Source organism: Adiantum capillus-veneris, chromosome 10, assembly GCF_014529385.1.
Source record: "Adiantum capillus-veneris isolate H3 chromosome 10, ASM1452938v2, whole genome shotgun sequence".
In the NCBI taxonomy this organism is placed as follows: domain Eukaryota; kingdom Viridiplantae; phylum Streptophyta; class Polypodiopsida; order Polypodiales; family Pteridaceae; genus Adiantum; species Adiantum capillus-veneris.
The window spans coordinates 107,895,514-107,911,583 of NC_140940.1; the positions used below are offsets into that span (position 1 = coordinate 107,895,514).

Genomic DNA, 16,070 nt, shown 5'->3' on the forward strand with positions numbered 1-16,070 from the left:
TGCACTTTTTTGATGTATGAGGGGAGTGGTCGGGAGTGCCCAACCCGACTCCTAAAACAAAACAAAACAGAACAAAAAACACTCTTCTAGGTGGTAGGCAGAGTCCCATGCTCTCCTTCTCCCTACCTTTTATTGGCACCGAGACATAGACAAAGGTTTTAGTTATGGAATCTATTCTTCGTCACACCTAACAGGCTATCTAGACTTGGGCAGGTTGCATTCCGTCATACATTTCCATTGACAGACTGGCACAGAGCACAGGAACCATACAATGGCTCCATATAGAGGACTGCTACTGTTTACCAATGGTTCTGTCCGTAGACCATACTGCATGGATCCCTCCTACCATGCGGGTATGGTTAGAGTTGGTAGTAGTCTCCACACTTGGATGCTCTTCTGACTACTTTGGTTCCTGGTTTACAGCTGCTTGCTTCTTTGCTCCAGGATAGCTCCTCCTACCACTTCCCCACCTTGAGGATGCGCTTCCTTTCGCTCTTGTTCCACGGCTTCGGTCAGGGATCAAGAGAGCAGGGCATTGATCTTCAATCTTGTAGCTGTTGACACGGTTGTTGTATATTTTTGAGGTTTCTGATTCACCATTTTTTGACTCATGAATTTATGCATTGTCACTTGGAATGTCAATGGCTCTCATGTGGATCGAGCACAAGTTATGTATAGATCGTTACGCAGATGTGGCAAATTGTTGCTCGAGGATTCTCATATATTTTGGGAAACTGCGATTGGACAGCCGTATTCGAGCAGTGGTGTATGCATTTTTGTGGGACCCCGTTGGTGCCATTGTGTTCGTGACCACGGTACTTTAGTGCATGGTAGAGCGATGTGGGTTACTCTAGAGATTGATGATAACTTGGTTGGTGTGATTTGCATCTATGCCCCCCCTCAGCCCATGCGAGAGCCGAGTTTTGGTAGCAGATTGTACATGCATTGCCTCCTGTGGATTCGTGGGTCGTTGGTGGAGATTTGAACAATGTAGAGACCGTTGAGGATTGGCGCGCTCTTCAACCCCCATCCTTACCATATGTAGCGTTGTGAGAGAGATGCTTGGGACAGACTTCTTTTTGCTGTTTTTGGTACAGATGCCTAGCATATTTCATATGTGGCTCGCAGTTCACAGTCATTGCAGATTTCGTGGGGATTTAGATGACAATTAGGTCGTCTGCTAGAGAGATTGGATAGATGTTATGTGGGCGCATGGGCAACATCCCATGGTGGGACAATTACCATTTGACCTAGCATAGTACTCTCTGATCATGCCCCAATTTCTTTGCACTTGCATTTTGCAACTTCCTCTTTGCCTAGACGAGGATCGCATACCTGACTTAGTGTTAGACGATGCTTCATTATCTTAGCTGCTTCAGTATGTTTGGACATGCATTGCTTCTGCAGATCAAGCGTCTCGTCTGCTTACATGCATCATTGCGTCCTCTGAGGCTTGCAGATGGACCACTGCAGAGCGGCGACGATGCTTGTTTTGTAGGGAGCGTGACCTACAGGACCGCTTGAGTTGCATTCGTCGGCAGCTTGAGGATTTCCAGGTGATGAGTTCTTGGGTGAGCGTGAGGTTGACACTAGAGAGACGCTTAGTCACATTTAGACTGAGAAATCAATATTTATTTTCCTATCATGCTTCGGTCTCAACATGGATATCCAAAGCGGATAGGATAAATAAGGATTTCTTTGCCCACTTCCGAGAGTGTCCCAAGGGGACTTCCATTAGAGCCTTGCGTGATTCTGTGTACAAATTACATATGGATCGTGACAAGGTCCTTGACATAGCTTCAGATTATTTTGAGCATTTGTTTACTGTTGGTCTGCTTACAGATGATATTCGGCGTGGTAGAGAAGAGGTTTGGTCTCATGTATAGCCTGTGGTTACAAAGGCTATGTGTGATACGTTACTAGCTCCCTTCTCTATGCAAGAGATGCATGACGCAGTAATTGGCCTGGATAGTGCCTCCTGTCCCGGAGAGGACGGGTTGACTAGACAATCCTTTTTGAGGTTCTTGGATGTTCTCAGCCCCGTTATGCTTTCAGGTTTGCAAGACAAATTTGACACAGGAGAGATGCCTGCCTCTATGTGTTTGAAACTTATTTCTTTTATACCAAAAGGCGGAGATGGATTGTCTCTCCGACAGGGGAGACCGATCACCCTCATGTCTTTTGTGTGCCAGATCTTTGCTCGCATGATCAGTATGCGGTTGAAATCTGGATGGTTCAACTAACACTCGACCACGAGTCCATTGGGACACAATCATTTTGCCTAGAGAGGAGGGAGGATTAGGGATTATTGATCCAGAGATGCAGAGCAAGGCATTGCTTGCGAAGCTCATAGTACACGGTGTTGGGAAACAAGTAAGCTGGAACACCTCTATAGTGATGTCACGCAAGAGCGTTGAAAGAGTACTACAAGAACACCAAAAGATTTGGGAAACCCCTTTGAAACACCACTAATCCAACAAGAGTAGTCGCCTTGGGAATTTACTGGCCATCACCCACCCAAGAGATTATGTCAAATAGGAGCAAAACCTTGTCAAAGCACGGATTTACAGCTCACGCCGACCAATGCATATGAAATAAAGGGCTCCCCTTTCACAATTGAACATCACAAACCCACTACTTAAACATCAATTTTATAATTCGTAGATACATGTCCTCCCAATCTGTTTGCACACAATTTTCCACTAGGTTGCCATAGCCATAACCCTGCAGAGAACTAGTCGTAACGGGAAGAGCACAACATTAATTGGGGCACTTTAAAGCTAGAGAGAAAGCTTGAAAAAGGAATGGCGAGAAAGCTGAAGATGGCCAAAATTGAATCTACATGCCGTTACATGCAAAATTGATGCGAAGAGAGAGCTGCCCCGACACGAGTACACGTAGAGTAGGCAAGGCGAGGGCAAAAACTGCAACAGAAACCATCAAGAAGCACAACGAGATCAAACCTGCAATTTTTTGAACTTTGGTTGAACTTTTTAAGTTTTTACATGCGTTTTGACTTTTTGTTGTATACAAGTCTCACTTCAAAAAACTCTCACAGGCACTTACAATAGCCCGACTGTAAATGTGCTTGCTAAAGCAAGCTAAAAAACTCACAAAACCAAAGCCCACACACTCTTTTGACATCGGGCGTCATGTGCATATGTATAAATTTACAAACAACAGGGTTCTCAAAATGCTTTCAACAACGGATTGTTTCCAGGGACAAAGCCTTGGAAACAGTTTTTGCACCATGCTTTGTCACATACCTCTCCTCGTTTTGGATCTCTAGATGTTGCCGGTGTCTGGCGCCAATCATCAGATTCATCTTCACAAATGCACCATTGTATGCGTCCCATTTGTCACCATTTATGGGCTGCTTATTGCGGATTTGGAAGGAATCATGTCTTGCTTTGATTGGACACCTACCTTCTTCTATCGAGGAGGTTGCGAGGCAGCCACTTGTATGGAATGCATACGTGATAGATATAGATGGCCGTTAGCTAGGTGAGAGGACTCACATTGATTGGGCTAGATGGGATGACGGACCATCAAGCTCCTTACACTGTTGGTCAGATGCTTCCTTGGTTGGGGCACAAGTTATTGGAGTAACCTATTGGATTCGTCCGGAGGTTACTGCCCGTATGAGAGAGATTGATGAGGCCATTCCACCTGATTGGCATGCCTTGATTGAGGGCTAGACTTATTTGCCTTCCCATCAAGGATGGTGGGTGTACTTCGATCCCATCTGAGGAGACCCGATTGTTGCTCAGCAAGGGACTCTAGTCTTCGGCATCACCGTGGTTGGCCATCATTGATGTCACATTAGATTGGACTTTCAGGGTGATGATCAGATGCTGACTGCCCATTGGCAGCCTGTTAGAGTGGTTGGCTCTTTCCAGAGGAGATCATGTGTCGACCTTGTTCTCACTGTTGAGGAGGCTCCACTTTGGAGACTATGGATTTGGTAGGACAAACCCCTTGTTCAGCTGGATTGGGATCCTGGGGAGTGGCACTGCCCTTCGTTGAGTGATGATGAAGCCCCTCTTATCCTCTTTTGAGTACACAGTCTCCCTTGGGAGGAGGCTTCTTTTACGAACCCGGCATCCACTTCCACGTCCACATTAGTCAGAGGTGTGGCAAGATTAGTGCATCCTACCAGCTTTCCAACGACAGTTTTGGTCCTCTACTGGACCCTTTGGATCAGCCACAGGATATGTTTTTTCATGTGGATGATATCACATGCTGGATTGATTGTAGACACTAGGTCGGCAGTCATTGGTCATGATGCGACTTGTCAGAGATATACTTCGTAGCCTTAGTCTTTGAGGCACTGTTTCTGGGTTTGTCTATATGTGCAGCTAGTGTGGATAGTAGTTTGTTTGTTGATTAGAGTGGGCACCCATACCGGGTTTGTGACGTGGGGGGCAGTTGCATGGTTTTTGCAATTTTTGGGGTCACACATCTTTTTTCAAGGCTTGCTGACAGATCCGGTCTTCGTGCTTACTCCCTTAGGATATAGACCAGGTACTCTACAGATTATACTAGATGCAGGTCATGAGTTGGACTTCTGCCACCGAGAGATAGTTTTCACCACGATATCCAGCATCAAGCTTTGGACCATGTGGAAGGCTCGCTGTGCCCACTTTCTTGGCTCTCAGTCCTTCCCTATGTCCACCGTTTTGACAGCAATTTGGATAGAGCTGTTGCATACCTCCGCAACTAGTAGGATTCTTCAGCCGGCTCCTACAGGGCAGCGGAGCAGCGTCGATGCGTCTTTCTTTACAGATGGGCGCGATCGTCAGTTCTTTTCCGTCGAGATGATGGCCACATCCCATGGTATTATGCACCCCCACAGTGGTTCCTTAGACATTCATCATATAGGCCACCTTGATGTTTATACAGCTCACACATTGTTAGCCCACTTCTGTACTTCCTTTGGGTGATAGACCATTGTGCATCTCGAGAGGTTTGTTATGCACATAGAATACAACCCCTTTGAGAGAGAGAGAGAGAGAGAGAGAGAGAGAGAGAGAGAGAGAGAGAGAGAGAGAGAGAGAGAGAGAGAGAGAGAGAGAGAGAGAGAGAGAGAGTTTCACTTGATCAGCAATCAACTGCCCGTTGGCAGCGTCTTAGAGTGGCAGTGTCTTAGGAGGCACCGCTTTGGAGACTGTGGATTTGGCAAGGAAAGCCACTTGTTCAGTTGGAGTGGGAGCTTGGTGAGTGGCAGTGGCCCTCGTTGAGCGATGATGGAGACCCTCTATCCTATTTTGAGTACTTTTGTCTCCCTTGTGAGGAGACTTCTTTTGCAGACTCGGCACAGTGCTCACCGTCCATGCCAATCAGAGGTATGGCAGGATCAGGGCATTCTCCCCGCTTAAGAGAGAGAGTTTTGTCATCCGTTTGGAGTTTGTGTTACCATATACATGTGGTAGTGATGTGTGTGAACACACTAGGACCGCCGGGGCATTTTTTCCCTCTTTAGGGGGTTTTTTCCCCTGTGCATTGTATATACGCCCATCACTCTAGGGCTATCAATCCTTCCATTGCACACTAAGTAACACACTCTCTATTGTGTGCCTTGAGCTTCCTTCGTCTTCTCCAAGCTGTGTGTGTTTGTCTGCAACCCTAATTCCAACAATTGGTATCAGAGCAGGTCGCGTCCTCCCGGGCTTAGTCGCCCGCTGCTCCAGCACACGCCTGCTCACTTTCTCTGATTTCAGTGAGCTTTGGCAAGCGTTCGCAGGTCGACAAATACTTTGGGAGAGGTCGAAGAGCTCGATCTGCTCAGAATTTTGATTTGGGCTCATTTCGGCCTCCGTTTCCACTACAGGCAGTACTGCACAGGCTATTTCGTCATTTTGTGCAGAATTTTTGTTAGTGCCGTTTTCTGCATAACAGGTGCCTTATAGTCTTCTACGGTTTGTGATATATAGCACAGGTTGTTCCTGCTCTGTTTCTCCTATTTCCGGGCAGTTTTCACATGAGGTGCATGCAACATTTACCATGGCTGACAACAACAACATAGATGTGTTCATGATGTTTGCTGCTGAGGACAGGTTGGATGGGGACAACTACCCTATGTGGGCTTATATGATGCAACATGTTCTTGTGTCAAAGGGTGTCTGGAACATTGTGCTGGGCATTGATGTACGTCCTGGTTCTGAGGATGTAGGCGATGTTGAGGATGTTGCAGGTCTTGCTGCAAGGATTGCAGCTGTTAGAGTTGTTTTGCCTACGGCAGAACAAGCTCGTTGGGATGTTAAGGATGCGCAGGCTCATGCATTGATTGCGTTGTCTGTGAAGCGCACCATTGTTCCTCACATCCGTTCAGCAAAATCTGCAAAACAGGCTTGGGATATTCTAGCAGGTCTTTATGCAAGCCGCAATGAGGCTAAAATTGCTTTGTTGCGTAAAGAGCTGGAGTCGAAGATTATGCATGAGGAAGATGATATGGACACTTTCCTTGCTAGTGTCAAGGATATCAATGAGCAACTTATTTTTGCAGGTGAAGTTATTTCAGACAGTTCCCTTGTGCAGAGTGTTCTTGATGCCTTACCAAATTCTTACTAGACTTTTGCTAGTCCTTGGAGACTTATGACCCAAGGAAATCCAGAAGTTGTCAAGTTTGATGCATTATGCACATTGCTGTTGCAAGAGTCACTTTCCAGAAAAAACAGGACTAGACAGCGTGCAGTTGAACAGGCTTTTATTGCTTCTCAAAGAAAGGGTGGTAACAACAATGCAGCCACTTCTTATGGTTCTGTTGCGAGTGGCAAAAATTCTGTTTCTAATGCTTCTGCTGGTAGCAATTCGTTTGGAAATTCTGGTGATAAGGGCAAAAAGAAGATGCGTTGCCATTATTGTAAAGCCAATGATCACTTGATCAAGTCGTGTCCTAAGTTGAAGGCCAAAGAGGCTAAGAAGAAAGAGGGTGGTTCCACTACAAATGCTGGTTCCACTACAAATGCAGCCATTGTTGAGTCTTCTGTGAAAGGAGACTGTGTTGCTGATGTTGATGCAGAATGGGCTTTTAGCGCCGAGTGCACTTACAATCCTGCTGTCCATGATGCATGCTTGTCAGTTGCTGCAGATTCACATGTGTGGTATTTCGACAGTGGTGCTACAAAGCACATTACCTCACATCGTGAATTGTTTACCTCTCTCGAGTCTGTCCCTCATGGGAATTCAGTCACTTGTGCCAACAACGCCTCTTATCCAGTTCAGGGAGTTGGAAAGATTGTGCTCACTGTTGCTAATGGCAGTTCCTTCACACTTGTTGATGCACTTTATGTACCTGGGATCAAGAAGAATCTCTTATCTGTATCCGCACTTGCTAGACTTGGACTTGTAGTCAAATTTGTGGATGACAGATGTACAGTTCATGATCGAAGTCCGAAGTTTTTATGTGCTTCGAACAATTTCTGGCTATGGCTGAAAATGTCTCGAAATGTACTATGGGCACCCTCCGTTCCGATCGAGGGGGGGAGTATATGTCTCATGAATTTAATGCATTTCTGGCTAGTCGTGGGATAAAACACCAATGTACAGTGCCTTATACACCTCAGCAAAATGGTGTTGTTGAGAGAAAAAACAGGTCACTGACTAAAATGGCACGATGTATGGTCAAAAGTCAAGCTTTGCAGCATTCTTTTTGGCTTGAGGCCATTATGTGTGCCACTTATGTACTTAACAGGTGTCCTACGAAAGCTTTGCAGTCTATTACTCCATATGAAGCATGGCATGATAGAAAGCCTTCTATTGAGCACATGCGTGTTTTGGGCTGGTTGGCATATGCTTTGGTGCCACAAGTGCAGCGCAGAAAATTGGATGAGAAGGCTGTCAAATGTATTTTTGTTGGTTATAGTGCTGAAAGCAAATGTTACAGGTTGTATCATCCGCAAACAAAACGTATTTTGGTTTCTCGGGATGTAGTGTTTGTGGAAGATTCTGTTCAGCCCTTGTTGTCATGTACTAGAGACAGTAATGTAAGCTCACAGGACATTTATGACACTTTGTTGCCTCTTTTCAGTGGTGGAAATACGAATGTAAGTTCCAATGAGGCAAATGTACAGCCTATGGGGGTTTCTGAAAATGTTTTAGATCAGCCTATTACTGATGCAGATATACATGATGTACTTGATGAGGAAAGGGCTGAAAATGAGCAGGCTAGAGGTATGCCAAAATGGCTGGTGCACACTTTGCGTGACAGTAAATTGGATGCACCTTTGTCTAGTCGTACTCATTCAGACTCTCGCCATGCATTTTATGCATCGGATTGTTATGCTTTGGCTGTGTCTAGTTTACATGATGTTGAGGAGCCTCTGTCCTTTGATGAAGCACAAAATTCAGAAAATTGGATGGCTGCCATGCAATCAGAATATGATGCACTTATAGAAAATGACACGTGGACTTTATGTAATTTGCCTCCTGGCAAAAAGGCCATTGGTACGAAGTGGGTTTACAAGTTAAAACGCAAGCCGGATGGTGAGATTGATCGCCATAAGGCTCGACTTGTTGCAAAGGGTTATGCACAGCAAAAAGGCATAGATTATGAAGAGACTTTTGCTCCCACTTGTCGTATGACTACTGTACGTTTTCTATGTGCATTGGCAGCTCATTTGGGTTGGGATGTACATCAATTAGACATTGTTAGTGCTTTCTTGAATGGTGATATATTTGAGGAAGTTTATGTAACGCAACCTCGCTGTTTTTTCATAAAAGGACAAGAGGACAAAGTGTGCAGATGTAAGAAGGCTTTGTATGGGTTGAAGCAATCTCCTCGTGCTTGGTATGAGAAAACTGACACTCACTTGGTTAAACGAGGCTTTCGTAATAGTCCAACAGAAAGCACATTGTATGTAAAGCGTGAGGGTGATGTACTTCTCATTGTGGTTCTTTATGTTGATGATTTGCTGATCACTGGACCAAATGAGAGACATATTGCTGAATTTAAGGCTGATTTGAATGCTACTTTCAAGATGAAAGATTTGGAGCTGTTGCATCATTACTTGGGTATACAGTTTAAGCAGTGTGATGGTGGTATTGCCTTGTGTCAGAAAAGTTACATAGAGACATTGCTATGTAAGTTTGGACTTGAGGATTGCAAACCTATTGCCACTCCCATGGAAACAGGCTTGAAGTTGAGTCTACATGATGCTGGCGATCCTGCTGATGTCACTCTTTACCAAACTGCTGTTGGCTGCCTCATTTATGTATGCAACACGAGGCCGAATATTCAGTTTGCAGTCTCACAGGTCAGCAGATTTATGCATAGCCCAGGGTCTAAGCATTGGCAGGCTATCAAGAGGATCTTCCGCTACCTTAGTGGCACTTTACATCTTGGCTCGTTTTATCCCAAGGGGGGATCATTGCCGCCAGACTTACATGCTTTTTCGGACTCAGATTGGGTTGGTTGTTTTGACACGCGATTGTCCACAAGTGGTTTTTGTTTCATGCTTGGCAGTTCATGTATATCATGGTTGAGCAAGAAGCAACCTACTGTGGCCACTTCGAGTTGTGAGGCTGAGTACAGGGCAGTCTTCACAGCTACGATTGAGTTTGTATGGCTTAGACGCCTTATGGCTGATTTGGGTGCTGGACAGGACATTGCCAACACTATCTACACTGACAGTCAGAGCGCATTGGCAGTTGCGAGGAACCCAGTTTTTCATGCTCGCACAAAGCACATTGAGGTGCATTACCACTATGTCAGAGAGAGGCTCTCAGCAGGAGAGACCAGCTTGGCTTATGTGCCAACACAGGACAACCTTGCAGATCTTTTCACAAAGGCATTGTCTCGTGAGAAGCTTGAAGCTTTCCGCAAAGCTTTGGGCTTACTCCCCTTTGTGGACTGATCTTGTCCACAGGGCATGGCACTTCCCTTTACTCATGTGCCAGCTCTCGTTCATCGCATCACTCCAGGGGGGATTTGTTACCATATACATGTGGTAGTGATGTGTGTGAACACACTAGGACCGCCGGGGCATTTTTTCCCTCTTTAGGAGGTTTTTTTCCCCGTGCATTGTATATACGCCCATCACTCTAGGGCTATCAATCCTTCCATTGCACACTAAGTAACACACTCTCTATTGTGTGCCTTGAGCTTCCTTCGTCTTCTCCAAGCTGTGTGTGTTTCTCTGCAACCCTAATTCCAACAGTTTGGACTCTCCATATCAGCCGTAGGATATGTTTTTTCATGTGGATGATAACACATGTAGGATTGTCTTTTGGTACTTGGTCGACAGTCACTGGTTACAACCCCGACTTGTCAATGATGTACTTCGGAGCTTTAGTCTTTGAGGCATTGTTTTTGGGTCCGTCCGTTTGCGCAGGCAGTGTGGATGGCAGTTTGTTCTTTATTGATTAGAGTGGATGTTCACGATGGGTTCATGCGTGGGGAGCAGTTGCATGGCATCAATTTTCGGGATCATACACCTCTTGTCAGGGCTTGCCAACAGATCCGGTCTTCATGCTTACTACCTTGGGTTATAGACCAGGCACTCTACAGATGATCCCAAATGCAGGTGACCAATTGGCCCTCTTCTAGTGAGACACATTGTTCACCCCGATATGTAGCATCACGCTTAGGATGATGTGTCCACATTCTGGGCTGGCAGTCCTCCCCTACGTCCACATTTTGACAGCCATCTTGATAGAGCTACTGCATACTCTTTGTAGTCAGTGGGGTTCAGCCTCCTCCAGGGCAGCGGAGTAGCGTCGATGTGCCTTTCTTCACACATGGGCGCGATCATTAGTTGTGTTCCGTCGAGATCAGCGTCACATTATATGGCATTACACTCCCCCACAATGGCTCATTTTACATTCATCGTACAGGCCACCCTAATATTTATATAGCCTACACATTGTCACTCTTCGTTTGTAGTTCCTCTGGGTGATAGGCCATCGAGCATTTCCCGAGGTCTCTTATGTACACAAAATACATCCCCTTTTTTACATAGAGAGACAGAAAGAAAGAAAGAGATATTTAATGTCTATAAAAAGGCCGAACTCGGCCTATGAGACAAATCAAAGTACATGAGGTGGGTGTCCTCTGTGTATCCATAAAGGATAAAAGGTACAAAAATAAAAGTAAGCTATCCTGGGTAATGACTGGGGGAGGAGGTAAGTGATACAAGGGTGGGGGGGGGAAGCTCCAAAACTGGGGAAAGATGCAAACCTATATGTTGAAGTAAATACAATCATGAGATGCTATCCTATCTCTAGCTCCATCCAGTCCCATAGTCGGGATGTAATACATAATGCATGGGCTGATAGGGTGTGAACAATCCGCGTAAGATGGCGGTTGGATCTGCTAAAGCTCGAATGCGTCACTCCTCCAAAGATCTATAGTAGTGCTCCTCGATCTCCTGGATCTCTCTCTGGTGTAGGCGAGGTGCCCTACGTCCATGGGTACGTGGGCGTCTGCGAGCTCGGACCTCCTCAGCCTGCTATAGAGTCTCTTCTCTCTGGATGGTCAGAGGTGATGGTGTTGTTGTGGGCCTTTGAAAAAAGTCGGTGACCTGTGTCTGGCGCTTGTCTCTCACACCTGATGTCGCTTGGAGGAGGGAGTCCCGATGCTGCTGTGCCTCTATGAGGAAGCCGCCGAACTGCCGCTAGTCTCTGGACTCAAAAATCTGATGTAGGGCGGGCTGATCTGCAAACAAGGTCGGATATGTGCCTCTAATCTCCTAATATGCTCTACATCTGCATACATAATGCTCCTCGCCCTTAACCTCTGCTGTGCAAAGTCTGCATATCCTCTCTGCTCTGGGAACATGTGCAACTCTCCCTGCCTCAATCTCTAGATGGTGTGATGATACTCTGAGCTGTCCAATGGCGACCCGTGATCTATGTGGCATGTAGACATTCATGTATCTCGGTCTCTGGATGAACCCATCTACTAGAATGGTCAGGAAGGGGTCTCTGTAGTACTGTCTCTTCGTAGGAAGAGACTCTCTGGGTGTGATCCATGTCTCCCTGATGTATAGCTGCCAGAGATCCTGTCGGAGAACTCGATTCCTCTCGGTGTGTGAGAGGCGTATGTGAGGGGAGTCAAGATCATACTGAAAAGGAGGCAGATCCGTGATGTCCAAGCCATGGGATGTAAACCACTCTATGACCTGTGAGTACCATGCCCTCGTGTCCCCCTCCTGATGCAACTGTATCGATGCCTCAAAAGCTTTGCGGGTGAGTTTGTCTGATGGGAGCTCTCGCATGCGCTGGATGAAACAAACTATCTGAAAGAGGGCCTCTACTAGCATCGGAGGTGCAACTAGCTCTGCTCTAATGATGTCATGTGGTACTAAGGGTTTGCTGTGGAGCAAACGAGAGATCATGATGATCTGTGGTGCTCTATCTGTGACCATAGAGATGCTGATAGCCGTGGTGCCCATACTGCGGCTGCATACATCATGGCAGGTGTGATTAGAGTGTCAAAAAGCCACCCCTTGGTGTGGGGCTTCTGGAAGTGGGCCTGATGGCATCTGCGCTCCAAGGTGGCCAATCTGCATATCCTCGTGTAAGCCGGTCTCGGGCTGCCTGGGCCATGGAAAATCTGCCAGTGGTGCCAGTGAAGTCAACCCCATGTATACATATGAATCAACCACATCGACCTGCCCGCCTGTTGCTGTGAGTACTGCTCTGCTCCGAGATGACGGGGATGACGACGACGATGTTAGGGCTGAAATCTGCGGTCTTCTATCTGTTGAAAATCTGCTAATCTTTGGGTTGTTTTGGGTGGCTGAAAATGACTGTTTTGGCTGCATTTTTGAGGGCTGAAAATGGGGGTCTTCTGCATGCATCTAGGGCTGAATCTGCTGCTGTCCAAGAAGGATGAAAACGCTGACCATCTGCTGCGGAATGGGCTGAAAACCAAAAACGCTGGCAGATTTGGAAACGCTAGCAAAACGTTGGGCTGATTGGGAAGCACTGGCGATGACTGCAACTGAAAACGCTAGGGATCCGGTACTGCTCTTGTAGCGTTAGTAAAACGCTGGGGGATCTGGGTATGCTGGCGATGATCAAGGCTGGAAACACCAGGCTAGGGGGGATGGTGACGATGTAGACCAAAAACGCTAGTGTTGATGGTGGGAAACGCCAAGTCTGCTGGGTCCTTGATGGTTCTTGCTGAGAAGGTACCTGTTGAACGGGGAGATCCCGCTGCCTCTTCTACTAGAAAGTGCTAACTTGGGTTTGCTTATATATTTTCTTAGCAAAATTGCGCTACCTACTTTTGTTGGAAAGTCACTTAAAAATAATAAGTGAAAAATGTCAAAAATAGGGGAAATAGGCTAAATGCATTGGAAAAATCCCCTAACTGATTCTAATGGATTCTGATGGGAATTCTGATGATCATGCTGTGTGCAACCAGAGGATATGCATCTATGCTAAGTGACTAGTCATGCACGGTCTACGAATAGACTCACAAAAGTGCCAGATCACTTCTAATCTAGACTTGACTAGACTGACTGAACCCTGATCATGCTGTAGCTTGTCCACGGACACATAGGGTTGGATGTGTCACGTGACACTTCATCTCCCATTCGGCGTTGCTCTCGCCAATCTTTCCGCGTAGGGGCAACATAGGTTGGCCGGTAACCTTCATAAACATGGGCATTTGCATATCCAGCCATTCGCTCTATGAGCATGCATCCGGTTTGCAGTTTGGCTCACACCATCCGAGTTGGGGCAGCAAAGTCTATTGTTTGCTGGTAACCAACAAGGGCAACGTTGATCCAAGAGGCATTCCATTGTTTGCGAGTAGATGCATCATCACCATCCTTGTGTTTTGGACATCTCCACATCACCTAGGGGAGCCTCTCTCTCAAAAGTCGCCGTGGAGGACATCCTCTAGAAGGAACATTATCGAGACCATCTTATGCCGTGCATGGAGTTCGGTACCAGTACCTCGCCTTAAGCAGGAGTGGATGTCACGTGCATATGGCTCTATGTTCCACGTGGACACACTTCATCGACTTCTAAAGTCAATTTCCCAATTTTGGAACCCTCTTGCATAATCGGTTTGTACACGCGTTTTAGTAGATGTTATTACATTAAGGTGGGCATCTGACATGACGTGGATGCAATTTTAGGTTAGAGGAATCCAACGAGCAATTCCCTGTGTCAATCGGATTTCCAGATGTGCAACAGTTTCATTAGAAACTTAGCCTTGGTCAAAATTTTATAAATTAAATCATTTAATGATTTAATTTGTAGGATTGGTGGATAATTTTCCCTAACTAGCCCTTACGTGAATTATAAGTCCAAAGCTTGGCCTATAAAGGCAACCCATGAGCCATCGATTGAAGACAAATTACATAGTGCTAGCAAAGGGAGCAAAGCAGCTCAACGTTTTTGTCACAAACTGATAACGTGGCATGATCGTGCAGACACAAAATGATGATGTGGCATGACCCTGCGGACACAAACTGATGGGACTGTTGACACGGCATTGTACGGATCTATTGACGTGGCAACGTACGGACCTGACGTGGCACTGTAGGGGCGCCCGTTTTTTGTGCTGACATGCTGACGTGGCATCGCATAGATTTCTACAATTTGCGTTGCTGCTTTTCGTTGGCATATTTTCAGTTAGAAGCTTTGGAACTCAATTGCTTTTGAGTTTAACTGCTTTTGGCGCTCTGCTTTTGGCATCCCTTGTAAGAATAAATAAACCCAAGGGGGGTCTCACTTCTCAGAGCATTTGGATGCAGAGTCTGAGAGCAAGCACCCGCGGAAGTTGTACTTTGCTCAAAGATTAATATAAAAGAAATACCGAAAGGGGCGCCAGTCTTTGGGGCCAATCTCTCTTGGCACGGAACTACGCCGAGTCGTGTCGATTCTTCAATTTTTGAAGTGAATCTCTTTTGTGTCGCGACAAAAATCTAGACTTGGGGTGTCTAAGTTTGTTACAACACATTGACTACTGACGAGAGAGAGAGAGAGAGAACTATCTCAAAGAGGGGAAGTGTTTTGGTTGCGAGGAACAAGGGCACATCTCCGCAAGGTGCCCCCAAAAAGGTACAACGAGGACAGACTAAGACAGGCCAGAGAGTTCTAGAACAGCGGAGGAACGTGGCAGAAAAGGCAAGATGAAAGTAGGACTGGTACCGGATTGCATGGGAACTAACCCAAGCCAGATGGATAAAAGTATAGAACATTGCCGCGCATGGGGCAAAGTGAAAGATCGGAAAGCCCTTATCTTTTTTGATGGAGGAGCCAAGGCCACTTCATTTCACTTGAATTGGCGGCGCGGCTCGAGATTACGCCTGACAGGGTGGTGCCACCGGCGGAGGCAGTTCTAGCGGCACCCGGACGGGATGTAGCCATTACACCTGTCATTGGCAGACTTCGTTTGCATTGTCAGGGGTATTTAGGGCACGAGGACTTTTCAATCATGCCTTTGGAAGGGTGTGACGTCCTCCTAGGAAACCCTTGGTACCATAAGAACAAGGCCGTGGTCATGTATCGGGCCAAGAAAGCGACTTTGATAAATGAGATGTATTTGATGTAAAATTGAAGGACGAGTCCATCACTATTGTATCGGCTTCGGCCATTTCAAAATTAATGAAATCCAATCTCTTTGTTTACTCGATCTATTTGAAAGAATTGAATGATGAACAATAAACAAACATGTCTGAATTGGACAAAGAACGACAAGAATTTCTGCACACACATGTTGACTGTTTCTCAGAAGGCCTGCAAGGCGAGTTACCTCCATCTCGTCCCGAAGACCATACTATTGATGTGATTCCTGGAACCACACCACCGAACCGGCCACCTTACCATGTTAGCCGAGCCCAGAATGAAGAAATCATGAACCAAGTGAAAGATCTTCTTGGAAAGGGTTTCATCCAGCCTAGTACTTCATCCTACTGTTCTCCGGTTTTATGGGTACTAAAGAAAGACGGATCTTGGAGAATGTGCATTGACTATAGAGCTCTCAATAAAATCACCATCAAGAATCGATTCCCGATTCTCAGGATGAATGATATTCTTGATAGACTTTAGGGATCCTCTTGTTTCAGTAGGATTGATTTGAAAAGCAGATATCATCAGATCGAAATCGCTCC

At 46.1% G+C, this 16,070-nt stretch overlaps 1 protein-coding gene across 1 annotated transcript in view; it reads left to right on the top strand.

Moving 5' to 3' along the window:
- The window catches only part of LOC147449433 (uncharacterized), a 67,308-nt gene that overhangs the window by 14,594 nt on the left and 36,644 nt on the right, over positions 1-16,070 (top strand). The window lies entirely within an intron of this gene.